This window comes from Pteropus medius, unplaced genomic scaffold (assembly GCF_902729225.1).
Source record: "Pteropus medius unplaced genomic scaffold, Ma_sr-lr_union100, whole genome shotgun sequence".
Classification (NCBI taxonomy): Eukaryota; Metazoa; Chordata; class Mammalia; order Chiroptera; family Pteropodidae; genus Pteropus; species Pteropus medius.
In genome coordinates, this window is record NW_024346062.1 from 4,481,617 (window position 1) to 4,499,670 (window position 18,054).

An 18,054-nucleotide genomic window follows, 5' to 3' on the forward strand; every position below is an offset into this window, starting at 1 on the left:
ATTTAAATTACGCTTCATACCACTTGTGGGCTTTGAGTCAATGATAAAAAACAAAAAACCGAAACCAAGTTATGGAGGAACCTCTTCCATACAGAATGCTTGTGCTGCACAGAAGTGTTGTGCAGAATAATTTTTACTTCACTCATTCAAATTTAAATTACATGCATCTCATATTAGCCAAATTCCTTATAAATTAAAATTATAAAGAAAATAGAGAGTTTTGTTTATTCTTTGTCTCATTTGAATTTTCTAATGGAATTTCCTCAAAACTCTATGCTTAGGAACATTTTCTCTAGAGTTTTCTAAGATTATTGAGTGAATACATGAATCTGTAAGTATTTCTAAGTATCCGTTAACAGATAACAGAAATAGCATAGCCTATGTTTTTTTTGGGGGGGTAGGGAGCGGAGGGTGGTTGTGAATAAGAAATACCTACCAGTGAGGATTATAAACTTTAGATAGCATTAAAGAATTTGATTATGAAATTCTTTAAAAATAAACTTAATTAAAAATACATATGCAAAATAAAGATACAGTAGCTCAGTTTCCTTTCTTCATAGGTCATAAAGATATTTGCCTTTAAACACTGGCTCTTAAATTGTTTTTTTTTTTTTAAGGAATGAAAAAATTATGTGCTTTAGCAAAGAATTTTGAAGTAATAACCATGTATTTAGTGGACCTAGTTTCTGTTAGTTCTCTTTGGGACTGAAATTGTTAAATAAGAACATGAATATCTGTAAAGACATGTCCTTTCACATCCTCTTCAAGCCATCATTATTTTTCATCTGATTTGTTATTTCTTCCCAATGCATCTCCCTGCTCCCCGTTTTCCTTTTCTCTAAGACATTCTCCACTTTGCTGCCAAAATTATATTTCTAAAACATATCTAATCATGCTATTCCTTGTTTAAATTCATTCAGTTTAAAATTCACTTTTTCTCTTTGCATTGTAGAATCTTTTAATGCATCATCTCTTTCTGTCTGTTTACAAAGCTTTAGTATACTACATATTATTATGCCATTTTGCAGTTTAGGAGACCGGAAGAGAGATTAAAGAAGTTTAACAAGATCAGAAAGCTAGTAAGTGGCAGAATTTAGATTACATATCATATGAATTCAGTTCTTTGAAGTTTGTTGAAAATTGTCTTATGGTACCATAAATGTTTTATATGTATTGGAAAAAAAAATTATGTCTGCATTTGTTGGATAAAGTGTTCTATGTGTTTTCAGTGGGTCATATCTGTTAATCTTATTATTAAAATCTTTTATATTCATACCCATTTTCCGCTACTTATTCTGTGAAAAAAAAGATGTGTTAAAATCTCCCACTACAATAATAAATTTGTCCTTATTATCTTGTAGTTGTCAATCTGAGGCTATATTATTAAATAAAATAGTTTTATCTTCGTGAAGAGAAGAATCTGTTATTGTAAAATAGCCCTAACTATTTCTGGGAATGCTTTCATCTCAATAAAAGATATTAGTATAACCATATGAGGTTTCTTTTGGTTAGAATTTCCCTGGTATATGTTTTTCTATCCTTGTTACATTTTGGAAGTCTCTTGGTTATATTGCATTTAGCTGGGGTTTTTTATTCCCATCTGATAGTTTTTGTCTTTTAACTTTTATCTTTTACTATTTTGGAGGAAATATACTGTTTCTCTTTTTTTAGTAGCTACTCTAAAATTCTAACGTTTTCTTAACTTATGAAAGTATAAAGTCAGTCAAGTACTCATTTGCTCCTGTCAGACAAGTGATTTAGAAGACATTAATTTCTTTAAACTTTAATTCCTTTAAATTTATTTAATTTCAAATAGCTCACTAATTTTTCATGTTATCCTTGTATATTTGGGGATAGTTTAATTCTGTCTTTTTTTTAAAAAAAGACATTATTATTTTGTATATAAAGTCAGTGCTCATTTAAATTTAGCTACAAATTTATGCATTTTATGGATCTCCTTGCATTTTATGGATTTCCTTGCATTTTAGACATACTGTCTGGGATTATTATTTTCCATTTATCTGAAATACATTCTTCAGAATTTCTTTTAATGAAGCTCTACTACAGGCAAACTTTCTCAATTTTTAGTGGTTTGCAAATATCTTTATAGTTGACTCTTGAGCAATGCACAGTCAAAAATCTGAGTATCTTTTAACTCCTCCAGTTAACTAGTAATAGCCTACTGTTGACTGGAAGCCTTGCCAATAACATAAATAGTCAATTAACATGCATTTTATGTTTTATGTATTTATTATACATTGCATTCTTACAATAAAGTAAACTAGAGAAAAGAAAACGTGATAAAGAAAATCATAAGAAAGAGAAAATACATTTATATTATTGAGAAAAAAATCCATATATAAGTAGGACCCATATAGTTCACATCCACGTTGTACTAGGATTGATTGTATTTAACTTTTGTTCTTGAAAAAATTCTGTTGGAGCTAGAATTTGGGGTTAGCAATTATTTTCTTTTGTCATGCCAAAATTTTAGTTTCACAGGAAGTTGAGAATTTGCTGACAATCTCAACAATCACTTTTTGGTACATAATCTACCTTTTCTCACTGGCTGCTTTTAATATTGCTTCTTTGTCTTTTTGGTTTTCTGCAGTTTCACAATGATACAACCAAGTGTGAATTTCTTTTTGGTTATTTTGCTTGTGATTTTTACAAACAGAGATTGGTCACTTTCATTATTTCTGAAAATTTCTGTTGTTATTTCATCAGATATCTCTTCTGCCCCATTCTCTCTGTCCCTTCCTTTTGGAGTTCAAATTACACTTAGGTTAGACCACCTCACTCAATTTTCCATGTCTCTAAACCTCTTTCCTATTACTTTGACTTTCTTTGCTGAATTCTGCATAATTTCTTCTAGCCTATTTTTCAGTGTACTGATTCTCCCTTCAGGTATGAGAGACTAATCTCTGTTAAGCCAGCCATTTAATTTTGAATTTCAAGTTTTATATTTTTTATTTCTAGAAATTGTACATGGTTATTGTTCAAATCTGCTTTGTCAATCTTTATAATTTCCTGTTATTATTCCTAAGTGTATTTATTTCTTGAAAAGCATTATTTTATTCTTGTCTTGTTTGTCATAACATTTGAAATCTTCACAACCAGTTTCTGTTGCCCTGTTTCTACTCTTCTCACTTATGAGCCTTGTTTTGTTATGAATATTGATTTACTTGTGATACTTATTTTTCTTGAAAAATTTCTTGTGGGAATTTTTTTGAGGCCTAGTGTATGGTGTTTTCCCTAAAAAATATTTGTCATTGCTTTTGGCACGTAGGGGTACTACTGGTCTTTGACCACTTTAAACTACATGGTTTGAGGTGTTCTATTTGTTTGTTTATTTTCAGCCTTATTGAAGTATAATTGAGTACAAATCAAATTTGTAATTAAGTACAAATCAAATTGTAATATAGTTAAAGTGTACAACATGATAATTTGGTACTCCGTGAAAGTATTCCCACCATTGAGTTAACACATCCATCATCAAGGGCTTTTTTTTCTTTTAACTACCCAAATCACCTTAATTTGGACTGCAGGTATACCCAAGGGCAGCTTTGTGGTTGCTGAGTGATTCTGTCCATGGAGGAGGGTCTCCCCTCTGGGCAAGCCTCGAGCTTCCTTTCTTCTCACCTATGCACCACAATGCCATGAAAGCTGCAGTTTTAGTTCACTAAATTCCAGTAAATGTCCTCAAGTTAAAGGGTGAGGGAGGGGACTTCAATGCCCCTTACCTCTCTAGGGACCTGCTTCCCCTTTGATTTTCATCTAATAGTTCCTTAATACTTTACCAGCTCTCCGGTGATATTAAGGAAAAATCATGACTGTACGCGCGCTGCGCTCTCCCCACACCCCCAGCATTTTCAGTTCTTTTAAGCAACAGATATTATGTAGACACCTAGCATTTCAAATCTTGCAAATAAGGATTCAAATTCAGAAGCTAAAATTTAGCAAGAATTGTACTAAAGGTATAAGTAGAATAACTTTATGAGTACATTTAATTAGCTGGCAAGAAGAAAGCTTATTTTGACACATAAATTTCTAGTAACAATTTTTCAAAGCGCTTTACCTATATTTCCTCAGTTAAACCTTCCACTAATTCTATGAGATAGTGTTTTTATCCCCATTTTATCCATGAGAAGACACACAGAGTCACAGATAATAAATAAGTGGTAAAGAAGGGAGCCAAACTTGGGTAATAATAATTTTAAGCCCATGCTCTATACCATACTGTGTCCCTAACAATAAAGGAAAATGAGGGAAATTTTATTCATATATAAAGAAAGTTTTCAACTACATCTCATTGTGGGTAATATTAAAGCAAAACCATGCTTTATAAGAGCAATTAATATATAGTATAGGAGACGTCACATAAATATTGTTTGGTGACTAAATGTTTATTATGAGCGAGCTTTAATTATAATTGCGGTAGTATAATAAAGTATAAGGAAAATAAGTAACAGCAATAATTTACATTACTTCCAAATTATAAAAGAGAGATTACTTTTACAGCAAATCTTTTATAAAACTAAAATATTCTTAATTTTATACTGCAATAACTTGTAAAAAGCAAGTATAATCTAGCAAAAAACCTGCAGATGACAATAGAAAATACATTTAGAGAGACAAAGAATACCACAAAGCCTACTTATATTTAGTTAATACTATGTGGAGTAAACTGTTTAAGAATGAAGGATTTTAGGTAATGATTCAAATGAGTGCAATTTCAAGTTCAAAATGGTTATAAATATAATTAAGGAAAATTTTGATAATATTTACAGATGACCCATGACCAATAAGGAAATAATCTGTGAATATAGTAAAACTAATTACTTTGAACTCAACTATAGTCACCCTTGATTAACTGGCATAATTGTGGTGATGAATAGATAGAAAGGAAACTACAGATTGCCAAGAATTGTGATTATAACGAAACTACAAAACTAATAGCAATATGACACAATATTAATTTATTAATAATCTAGTATTTCAGAACACAGTTCACAGATGTTATCTAAAAGTGTAAAAGTAATACAAGTACATCTTTTATTTAAGACCACATAAATTGTCTGTCAAAAAAATACAAGGCTGTTTACATCTTAGTAAAGATCCCTTGTATTCATGGGATTTGAATTAAGCAGACGCATACCTCCTTTCTCTTTCATCGCTACCCTTACCTAACTTCAACCAAAGTCCTTGCTCTACAGATTTAGAATATACCACAAGTACTGTTGTATGGGCTGAGGGACAGGGCCTAGACTGTCAGGTTACCGTAATCAGCTCTGTACCATCTGTTCGTTACTACAAATATCTTTTGGAACGTAGATGTTATCTAGATTTATAGTAACTTTAATTTCTTCACAGATACACTCTCTATGACATATTGTTACTTTAGTTATCCTCTACCAGGTAATCAAGAGTTGAGTGCCCTCCTATATATGTATTTATTTAGATAATTTCTGGAGGATATTTATCTTTGCCTTGCTTCTATAAAATTTTCACAAAACTATCAATTTTTGCATAAATCGATACTTAGATAAGACTCTAGGAATAATATTTTTTCTGCTTCAGAAAAAAGCTTTAACTTTTTTTTAAAGACTCAAATTGGTTTGTATGATATATCTGAAAGTATTTGTTAAATTGAATCATCAAATGAAAGTTGAATTTTTGGATGAAAAACTAAACACAGAAACAGACTAATACTAACTCATTCATATGTTGTGAACATTAACAAATAAGGTTTTTTTGTTAAATAAACCCTAGTCATCATTTTGCAATTGAAAAAACTATACTGAGCTGACCAGGGCTTTCCAGCAGCGACTCTTTAGAGCTAAGAAATTGGGTTTCGTAACCGCCTATTACTATTGTTTCATGTTCCATTTGCAGTTCCCAAATTAACTTTTTTTATGATAGACTTTATTTTTTATAACAGTTTTAGATTTACAGAAAAATTATGATAATATAGAGTATTTCTATATATACCACACTTAGCTTCCCTTGTTATTCAATCTTGCTTTAGTATGGTACATTTATTATAGTTAAGAAAGCAATATTGATAACTTGTTACAACAAAGTTCATAGTGTATTCAGATTTCTTTAGTTCTACCTAACAAATTAATTTTACAGGCTGCTTATTAGTTTTCTTGAAGGGGAAGAAGAAGTGTTCTGTGGAAAATACGTTTAGAAAATGCGAAGTTAAACAAAGTTAGACACATTTTTTGCCTGAAAAACTCAACCGTTTTTAAGATATTAATTTAAATCTCAAAATGGAGTTAAGAATATGTTGTATTTCTCAAATGATTGGGTAACTAAACTCTTTTAGATAGAACATTTTGAAGGACTTATATTCTTTGGAAAACTGTGTCCTATTCCGTGGCCTACCATATTAACTTAGACTGGGTTAATATATAGATCAGAAAGCATTAATATTGTTTCATTAGAATCATCTCTGGAAATATGGCTGAGAAATTGATAGCAGTAGTTGGTTCTTAGAGATATCTATTAGCTAAAGTTATAAGAATGGATGAAAGAGCTATTTCTCGTGTACCATTTTGTACCATTAAAATTTTTGTACCAAGTACATGTGTTGCCTATTCAAAAATTAACAAAACGCTATAAATTGGATTACTCCATAATCAGTTTATCCTGGGAAAAAAATTTACTGTGCAAAACAGAATTTACAGTTATGGCTTTGGCTACCATAACTGTTAAGGTATATGTCTGCAGCAGTAAAACATTGCTAACTAAAATCATACACAAAAAAGCCTATTCTCAAATATGAGTTAATAAATTGTTAAACATAAAACTATCAGTATAAGAATATTTTAGAAAACAGCCAATACAAGATATTCTGAGATAAGGTCATAGTAAGAAATCAAAAACATATACTCACATGCATGTCTCTAATTTTGTAAAATAGTGTCTTATTGCCTTATTGTTTATAGTTTTTAGCATAATATAAATAATATGTTTTCAAAGTTGGTTATTCTGGAGAAATTAACCCAGATTTGCCAGAGAACACCAAAGTAAAGCAATGGGGGGATCCATCATAATTTAGCCTCAGTAAACAGTATATTCAGCAATGGGGGAAACCATCATAATTTAGCCTCAGTAAACAAAGCAACCTAGCCATTTCATTGGGAAATATCAATTCAAATAAATTGTTGTAAAATACTTGGCTAGTAGGGCCTATACTGTAACATATTATTCTAATTTATAAAAATAAAATATTAACCTACTTTTATGTATGTTCCATATATTTATATTATTATTGTTGTTGTTGTTGTTGTTGTTGTTATTTTACCCTTACAATAGTCCTGTGGAGTATGTAGTATAGATTTATTGTTGATGCCATTTTAAAAAGCAGGGGTTGGACAGAGGAGTCAAGGGACTTTTTCTAGGTTACACAGAGATCTCAGGGAATCATCATCTCCATTTTTGTGACCCAGCACTATGGACTCTTTTGAATGTTATACTTCCTGAATGTAGCTACACCTTAATTATACAAGGCTTCAATAATTAGAAATTCAAGCAGAATTAATTAAAAAAGAGAAAGATTCTTTTATTTTGTTAAATAAAAATGTCCAAAATTTTTCAGATTACTTCTTCAGAATCACAAGACAATGAGAACTGATTCTCAAGGTGATTACTTAAAGAGGTGTTAAATTTTGATCTACAGTCTCTATTAATTAAGTCAGGAAAATAGAAGGATATATTTTGCCAAAATGAGGTGACATCATTTTAATTAGGACTCAGTTATCCAGAAAAAAAAAAGCTAAAACTATTAACCATACCAAAAATTTTATCCCTGAACATTCTAGTGAATTTTCTCCTGAAGATTGCAAATTCATAGTGAGCAGAAACCATGTGGTCCTCATCAAGTGTTGTTATGAAACCTATGTAGACTGATGAATAATTAGTGCTTATATATCTATCAATAAATATTCATGAAGATCAAGAAATAGGAAAATGAATAGTTATTAAAAACCATAGAATGTGTCATCACATTAAAATTTACTCAAGATTAATTAGTCTTTTCTATGTTCATCTCCTTTTAGACAAAAGAAAAACATTTTAGTACATGAAATCACAGATCATTATTGAATTCCCATGTTAGAGTTTATAGCACATTTTAAAGAGGGGCCAAACCTAAAACATTCAAGTAATCAAGTAAATCTCTTAACATTGTGGACTCTTCTCTTAAGATTGGCATTTTAAGTGCCAAATGATTAAGATTTTATGTTACAAGAATAATTTTATAATCAACAGGGAGTGTCAGTATCATAGAAATGCAATGACATAGTTCCCAGCCATTGTTGTTTGATACTTTGCATAGTTCAGGAGTTTTGAATTAAGTGATACATGGCATTGATGGAATGTGGATGATGCAGGCAAAGGCGCACATCAGTATCCCTCACCAGCTCTATGAAAGGACTGATTAAGAAATAGGAATCTGCATCACTGAAGTGCTTTAGCTGGGGCAGCATCTTTATTAGAGAGGCTGAAAACCCTGACTCATCATTGTGGCTTCCTTTTTTCCTTCATGTGGCATAAAATACAGAACAAAGAACAGAACACACCAAAAAAAAGAGGGAAAGGAGGAAGGGAAATTTTATAACTCATAGTATTTCAATGTTCAGCTCTTCAGTCAGACTTTACTCATTGCTGTGAGAGTACCTAGTCAGAATTGCTTGTATTTGGTATACAAGGCTTTTACTATGCCAGAGGGAGAGCACACTTACCTTCTCTCCCTTTCTTTGTCATGTATTCTAGCCTCTGGAGACTAGACTTAGAGCTCTATGACCAATTATTGAAAAAAGGTACAAAAATTTTTCCTAAAATATTTCAATATAGCATACTTTTCTTACTAATAGAAGAATTCTAAAAGTGTTTAGGGAATTCGGATGAGATTTTTAATTTCTTGAATCCAAACTAGTAATGTTTACTCATTTGTCCTAAAAATTTATACATTGTTTCCAACAGTTGTTTGGGGTTTGGGGCCAGGGGAGGAGTTGTAGAGAATAGGTAATATTTCTATCTGTGGCCCTTTCACAAACAGTTCTGAAAGATTTTACGCTACGTTAAACACCAAAGGGCTACCAGCTTTCCCTAATGTAGCTCCCTGAATATACTTATAATTTAGCAAAGGGATAAACAAATGCACAAAATCTATACTTTTAAGGTAAAACAGGATTTATGTTTTAAAAAAACTGTAAAGAGAGCTTTTAAAAATGTTTCAAGAGAATCATAAGCAGAGTGTCATAGACCAGGGTGGAGGGCATACTCAATTGTGACTATCGGGAAGCTTTATACCAAAATTCAAATTGGACACACATCAAATCTATGATCATGGGAGTTTTATTTATTTGGAAGTGAACTTTAACTATCAACACAAATGCCAGGATACACAAAACATCCACAGGAACTTTGTTCCTCTTTTTTTGAATTGTCCACAAACATTTCCTACATAGTCCAACACACAACAAAGAAATGGAAAATCTTTTTCTTTCAATTTGTGTACAATGAAAAAACAAGAATATATGTATATACATATATGTACATATATATATATGTCAAAGTTTAACTAATAGACACCAGACAGGCTGACAGTTTACGTCTATAGGTGAGAAATTATCTAATAAAAATTAATCAGAATTTATTTAGTATCAGTCACTTCCATAACCAAGTATTATTCTGATTAATAAAACTTGCTGCCATTAGCAGTTCTTTTTTAATTGAAATGTAGCGTGTAGTGGTAAGGTTGAGAAAGAACTGCAAAAGTAAGGTGAAAGCCAGGAGGCATTTCGTGGTTAAATATACAGCTCTTTACTAAATATACACACTGCAAAAGATTAGCTGTCTAGAACCATATGGAATTCCAGATAGAAAATTCCAGCGCAAATAACACTAAGTGATTGAACCTTATATTTTAACATTTGTGAAGAAAGTCTTTATGAAGCATGTGATGTATACTCTGTGTCTCATTAAATTATATTATATATTCCCCTTTTTCCAACTATGTTTTATAAAGCCCCCAAAATTTGTCAACTGTATTTTGGAGGACCAAGGAAACGGGTGGTAAATGAGTCTTCCTCCTACCTTCTCTCTTTCATTCCAAAGCAGTTCAGCTTTATACTATTTTGTTAGATGATTTATACAAGCTTTTGTCTGAAGAAGGAGTTCCACCAATAAAATGAAGTTTGAGTCCAGTGAGTAAAAGCATTGACTCATTGTGAGCAGTCTATTTCTTTTAATATAATAAAGATCACAGATAGGTGAATGGATAGAAGCATAGACACATGGAAGGAAATAGTATATGTGTGAGATATTTGAAAAAATATGTGTCTGGGAATAAGTTAATATCATATTACAGAAATAGGCCACTTTTAACCATTTATATTTTGGAGAAAATGCAAATCTTGTTTAATACATGGATATAGGCATTTGTAAAAGACCATAATGCTGGGAAAAATAGAAGGCAGCCGGAAAAGAGAAAGACCAAATGTGAGATGGATTGACTCCATAACTGAAGATATAGGCATGAGTCTGCAGGAGCTGAGCAGGGCTGTTGAAGACAGGACATGTGGACAGCATTCCTTCATAAGGTTGCCAGGAGTCAGAGCTGACTCAGCAGCACATTACACACACAAGCATTTACAAAATAGTTTCTTGGTTTTCTTTGAAAGGTCAATGCCAAGAGTCCTCCACACTTTTGAATGTGTTTTTTGTCCTTAATTCAAAAGCTCTCTTTGAAAGTATTCTTTATAGTCTAAGAAAATATAAGTACCTATGATATTTGTCACATTCTTACCTAATAAAAGAAGATTCTTATCAAATATCTTCTAAACTCAAAATAACAGTAAATATAATCATAATTTTATTTTATAAAGGAAATGATTCAAACTAACATTTACTCCTTGTATAATCCACAAGTATTCATTAAATTTAAAATTTTCATAATCATTAAATTTTTGTGCAATTTAGTCTTGATTCATAATTATTTCCATCATCTAATATTTTTTATCCCAATACTAGAGTTTTCCAAAGTTCCATGTGTGAGAATTCATCATATGTGAACCATCCTTTTCATATATTGCACAGCAAGGATCAAATCTTTAGAGAATATTATCCATAGAAAATATAATTTGCCATTCTGATAAGGCTATTATTCATGGCTATCACAAACATTGAAATATCAAAACTGAAATTTTCACTGGACTCTGTTAAGCTACTTTTATTAATATTTATAGGAATGTGATTTTCATATGCTTTTTGAACATGAAGAATTATTTTGGGCCCTTCCCATAAATGGATTAAAGATTTAGGAAAAAAAGGAATTTTTACATACCATCTATTTTCATCTCTCTACAATTGATGACTGGTCTAAATAGAAAGTGCAAGCATAAGAAATTAATAAGAATTTCAGAACAAATTTTTTCAGGAAATTTAAAGAAAAAAGACACATGTTCTAGACATAAAATTTAGACATTCTAATATATAAATGCATCAAACCAACTTCTTGTACACATCAAACTTACACAATGTTTTATGTCAATTATATCTCAATTTTAAAAATCATTGTTTAAAAAAATAGACATATTTTTTAAGCTTAGTGTGAATTTTCTTCTGGTATATTCAAGAATGACAAATAATTAACTACAAATAATTAACTAATAGAGTATCTGACCTCTGGGAGCTTACATTCCTGCTAGGGATAAAGTTGTGGTCAGACGTGAAGATAACTGTACACATTCATAAATCTTATGATGGTAAAGGCAACAGGATCCCCAAACTCCCTTTCAGCTGAAGTGATGGGAGAAAATTTTAAGGAGTAAGAAGGATTTCTGTTGATCACTGCAATAATGAGGGAGGATGAAAGCTGTATCAAGAGGAAGGAGGAGGCCGTTCCACCTAGAAGAGCAAGATGACCAAAGGCAAGGAGGCAGTTTGGTCACTTGTTGAGGCTTGATTGGCTCTAGCAGGTTTATCTAGGAGAGCAGGAGGCAGAGTTAAATAGGAAGAATGGGCCAGATGCGGAGAAGATGATAAAGAAAAAAGTCTTCCTGGCAGCCTGGAAAGTTTCATTAGTTTTCTATCATGTTTTCAGTTTTATTTTATGCACCTCTCTGTTGCAGGCAGAATAATGCCTCCTCTCCCCCATCCCTCCAAGATGTCAACTTCCTAATGCCTGGAATCTGAGAATATGTTCCTCTATACAGTAACATGTGAAAGAGGAAGGCTTGGGGGCAAGCCAAATAGTTCCCAAAGGTATCCAGGGCCTAACCCCTGGAACCTATGAATGTTACTTTATATGGTAAATGGGTTTTGCTGCTGTAATTAAGGATATTGAGATGAAAACATTATCCTGGATTATCGAGATGAGCCCTAAATGCAATTACAAGTGTCTTCATTAGAAAGAGGAAGAGAGAGATTTCAGACAGAAGAGAAAGAGACTATGTGATGGAAGCAGAGTCAGAGAGAGAAAATACTAAGCTGCCGACTTTGAAAATACAGGAAGGAGACATGAGCCAGGTAATGTAAGATATATAGCTGCAGACACTGGAAAATGCAAGGAAATGAATTTATTTTAGAGCCTCTGGAGAGAGCACAGTACCTTGATTTGAGCAGGTTTATTTTAGCAGTACCATGTAAGATTTATTTCAGACTTGTGAACTGTAAGCGAGTAAATTTCTATTGTGTCAGCCATCAACAGACAATTAATACACATATGGCATTAGGTGCTCATAAAGTTGGAAAGCCTGGACTAGGCTCTAGAATAATCTGCTCCAGGCTGCATCAGAACACAAGAAGCCACTAATGTAACTCTAATATAGTTACCGGGAAGCTCCTCTGCATGATAGCTTCAAAATTGGCAGATGGCCATGGAAACATATATCCGGGCCGCCACCTCTGTCACAACTGCCTCTTGACACAGACAGCTGGAAAATAGGCTAGGAATCTGCTACAGAAAAGCCTCTTATTCTGCATCAAGACTTTGCTTGATGTGGGGATACTAAAATGATTCAAGAAGGTGTTCTCTGCCTCTTTTTCAACTTCCAGATATCTCAATAGTTTTACAGAGGGGACTGGGAAATACAGTTTTCAGCTTTCCAGCCCCTGCAGTAGTAAAAGGTTATCTTAGAGAGTGGAATGAAAGATGAACAGAAAAACCCACAGAATTCAACACAAGGGATTTGAGGTATTTTTATGTCTGTTCTAGACTTCCTCATTCCCTATGTTTTTATAGACTTATTTTCTAAGCAATACAAATTAATAAAATTAAGTTAGATGTCTAGCAATTCTCTACTCACAATATACAAAAACTGGTAAGATTCATAGGTTCCATGGATAGAACATCCATTATATGAGGAGCATCATATGAGATCAAGATAGGAAGATACGAAAGAAAGGAAAACCTTGGCCCCTGTTCTTACAGAGTACATGCTTAATGTAAAACAGAATTGATACCTGCAATTGATTAATACAAGATAAATTATGTTTGGAAGTTTTGAGTGATAAAAACAAGTTGGAAATGAATTCAGAGAGTCTTTATGTAGGAGGGGAGTCTTGCATCTTTGTTTTTCTGAGAAGAACAGGAACTGCATTTCTGGCTGATGGAGCACATAGCTTATCTGCAGGATGGAAGAGGGGATGTAGTCACATATGTGATTCTAGTTGTTTGGTACAAAGTCACAATGGAGAAGTTATGGGAATAGAAGTGTTAAGATTGATGTGGTTGCTAGGTAGCCAAGAGGCTCAAATTGAGGAACTGATTTTTCTTAGTGAAATTGTCATGACTTAGTAAAATCATTGAAATAAGCTTGAGAAAGGAAATTAGGAAACAAAATACTTGCAAAATTCATTTCAGGATGCTGAGATGGCATCCAAAGGGCAAAAGGCAAAATTCTTACATGTTTCTGAAGAGGTTTGACTGAAAAGACAGTGCCGCAGATATACAAATAACTTTTTCTTGTCTTTTTAAAGTAAAATGATGTATAGAGATGGTTGAAAAATAGTACAGGAAAGTAGAAAATGAACAATAAAAGCCTCTCTCATATTCCATCCCACCTCTGAATCTTTTCTCTAAAGGTTGCTATTAACTCTTTCTTATGTATCCTTTTGGAAAACATTTTTTTCAGACATAAAAAACCATATGTTAATGTACACAAATGGGATCATGGTATATGCACAGTTCTTACCTGTCCATGGAGATCTTTTAATATGAACACATTTAGATCTAACTCATTGTTGGTAAAGGCTCCAAAGTATCTCATTGTAAAGATTTCCTATGATGCATGCAATAAGTCTACTGTTGCAGGATATTTATGTGAGGTTGCTGCTCCCCCAGTGTTTACCTATCTGCGCAATTTACCTCTCTGAGCTTATCTACTCTTCTCCCACTTGCTCACCCTGCTCCATATACACCAGCTTCCTGCATATTCTTCATACTCATCAGTTATAATCCTGCTTTTGCACAAACATTCCTCTGCTTAAAATGTTCTTTCTTTAGATATTGACTTGCTCCTCTTTTGTATCTTAGCTCATATTTCAACTTCTTAGTAAAATCAGTTTGATCCTACGATTTAATATTATACTATCGTTCTACTCCCAGTCTAGTTACTTTTTAAATTTTTTCCATGGAATGGAAGAAAATTTTAAATATTATACGAAATTTTACTAAAATATTACGTGAAATTTATTTATTTTGTTGTTGTTGTTGTTTTTGGTGAGGCAACCCTTGGTTGATCTCACTGATTGCAAGGACCCTATCAGCTTACAAACCCTTTTTTTTTTTATTTTTTACGCCTACAGCACCTGGTCTTTCTAGGTGGTCTCCCATCCAAGTACTAACCAGGCCTGACCCTGCTTAGCTTCCGAGATCAGACCAAGATCAGGCTTGTTCAGGGTAGCATAGCTGTACACTTTTTATCTCTCTTTTTCACTAAAATATGTTTCATAAGGATAGTAGTTTTTGTATATTATTTGTTACTGATATTTATGAGTAGAGGATTGCTAGACATCTTAAATCCAGACAAGAATATAAGAAAATCTTATTCTTCAGTATTATTTATTATTTAATCACATCCTCGGTCCAGATATCTCCTTTTTATACTATAAAATCTGTTACACTGTAGACTTTTTCTTTAGTAAATGTTACTTTAATGTATATTTCTTTAACCCTTTTCCCATTTAGAAAAAAAAGTGCAGCTTGCCACCAGCGTTAATTTAACATCACACATAGGAATGCTATGTTTTCTAGGATTTGACATTTTCAGCAATCAAGAATTACTATATTTTATAAGTGGAAATACCAGTACTAAAAACAGAATGCTATAAATAGAATGATGTCATTCGTTTCCAAAGACTATCGATATACTAGAGCAATGAGAAAATAATAATAAAAGCAAGATATTTTGTGGCAAATTTTGGGGATAAGGTTAGGACTGTAATCCATGAATTATCTTGGGGTAAATGCTGCTCCACTGGACAGTATTCTTGGGGCAAATGAGAAATGGGTTTAAAAGCATAATCATAGCACATGTTAGACATATTTTTAAAAAACCCGTTTCAGCCTGATAAGTAAATCATATCCCTTGCTCTAATAGAGTGGTAAAAGTAATGTAATCTATACTTTGATAATTGTCTTTTAACTCTGTTTTTAGGTAAAATATGGTCTAATGAAAGAAAACCATTTGATTTTATAAAAAGTTCTAATTGTTAGTGAAATTGTTATTTATTAATAGTCTGCATTCTCTGTGCCCCAATAGAAATAGTAATTTAAATGGTATAGGTAACAGCTTTTAATAAATAGTGTTGTCTATTAATAAAATAATAAATGCTTTGAGCATTGACTACAATAATATCAGTTTCACTTCATTTTTTTAGAGTTGCAAAATTCGCCACAAATTTCATCAGATATTTTGGAATAGCAGACAGACTACATCAAGAAAATCTCCAACTCTTTTGACAATAGGTGTTATCAGAGCTTTTAGGTTCTTCATCCTTCATGAAAACATTTAATGTTAATAATATAGAAAAACTTAGACTGAATTTTTTTGGTAGTCTTATATGCCACAATATATATTTATTAATAAGGTTAATTTGTTAACTTTTTTATTTTTCAAATTGCTGTTAATCTCAAGTACATTTTAGAGAACAAACATACAAACAACTTGACATCTCATAAAGTATCCAAGTGAGTTAGATTTGTCCACCTTACAGGCACAGGTATGGACGGCTTATTTCACAGCATTAACTAGAATTGTGAAATAGAAATAGGAACATAATTGCAGAGATGCGCTAGTCCCTGAAGAATGGCCTCTGTCAAGACGTTTATCAACCATGAACAAGATGCAAAAAAGTTATGTTGTGATACTGTCCCTCATTGCTCATGAATAAGTTAAACCAAAATGTCACAAAGACCAGGAAACCAGCTAGACATTCACCAAAGGCATTCATATGCAATCTCTGAGAGATCCAGTTGATTTCTATGAGTTGGTGAGTATTTCATTGTCTACTATGATTTTTGAATAAAACAATCCTTTAAAAAAATAACTGTAAATATGTGAATTATATGTTTAATTGAAAAAATAATGAGCCTGTCCTGGTAAATTTTTTAAATTTTACTATATATTCGATACTTTCACACTTAACAGTCACTTAATTATGTGCAAATCGTGCTGCCTGGAGAATTTTTTCCTTATTCGATGTCCGCATAATTCTTGAATATTGTTAGACATTGAATGGGGACTTAATTACAAAACAAATTCAGTTATTCACTATATATGGCCACTAAAAACATTACTAATAGCCTGTTAAAGCCTCTAGTCAGTTTTTCTCAGTACTGAATTCTACTGAACACTGTAAACTCATAATTTTTCATGACTTTATATGTAGTTAAAACCTCAGCGAAATTATATATGTATTCGTTTATTCCACAATGGCATAGCATCTACTCTGTGCCAGATAATATGCTGAGGACTGAGGGTATCAACATGAATAAGATACCTCCCTCTCATGGAGTATGGTAAGCAGAATAATTAATTGCTCCCTAAGATGTCTACATCCTAATCCCTGGAACATGTGAATGTTGCCACATATGACAAAAAACTTTGTAGATGTGATCATGTTAAGATTCCTGAGATTATTTTAGGATTTTTAGGAATATAGAGGTGGACCCAAATGCAACTGCATGTTTCCTTATAAGATGGAGGTACAGGGAGATCTGACACAGGCAGAAGAGGAGAAAGAAGGCAAGGTGACAGTGGAGGCAGAGATCGGAGTGATGTGGCTCCAGGCCAGGGGATACTGCAGTCACCAGAAGCTGGAAGAAGCAAGGGACAGAGTCTTCCCTAGTGGGTATGGAGGGAGCCCAGCCCTGCCAACCTCTTGATTTTGGACCACTGATACTGATTTTGGTCATCTGGGTCCAGAACTGTGAGAAACTAAATGTGTGGGTTTTTTTAGTCACCAAGTATATGCTAATTTGTTGTAGCAGTCTTAGGAAATGAATATACTGAGGTATTCAACATTTCGTGCTAGAGACAAACACAAAAAGTAATAATTATGATACAACAAGAGCCCTATTGGAGGGATGCGGGAAGGGGAGTGGGAGTACAGGGATGGAACATTAACTCTGGCTGATCAGGTTCTATAAAGCTACTTAGAGGATCAGAACTGAGGCTTGAAGTCAAAATAATAGTTTTCCAAGCAAGGAAGAGAATGCAAAAATGCAGAAACAAAAAAAAATGCATGGTGTTTTATAATACAAAACTGTATTCGGAAACGTATATTTCATTTTAGGAACTATTAAGCTCTAAAAAAGTTTTCATTGATTTTTAAAATTTTGATTAGTCATATTTATCAAATAAGAGTTTAAGGCTATGAAACATTCTTGGGAAGACTAATATAATATTTACTATGAATAAGGTAAAGGAATATTCCAGTGTTACAAAAGTATAATTATTATATCCTGTCATTGCCAGTAGCTGAATGTTTTAGAGAAGTTATTGCATGGAAATTTTGATTAAAGCATCTCAACGGTGC

General features: G+C 32.6%; 1 protein-coding gene and 1 pseudogene across 4 annotated transcripts in view; one reads left to right on the forward strand and one right to left on the reverse strand.

The window, feature by feature from the left end:
- XRCC4 (X-ray repair cross complementing 4) overlaps nucleotides 1-18,054 on the forward strand; it is a 217,539-nt gene that overhangs the window by 174,645 nt on the left and 24,840 nt on the right. The gene's annotated exons all lie outside the window — the stretch shown is intronic.
- On the reverse strand, nucleotides 14,812-14,931 carry LOC120612629 (uncharacterized; annotated as a pseudogene).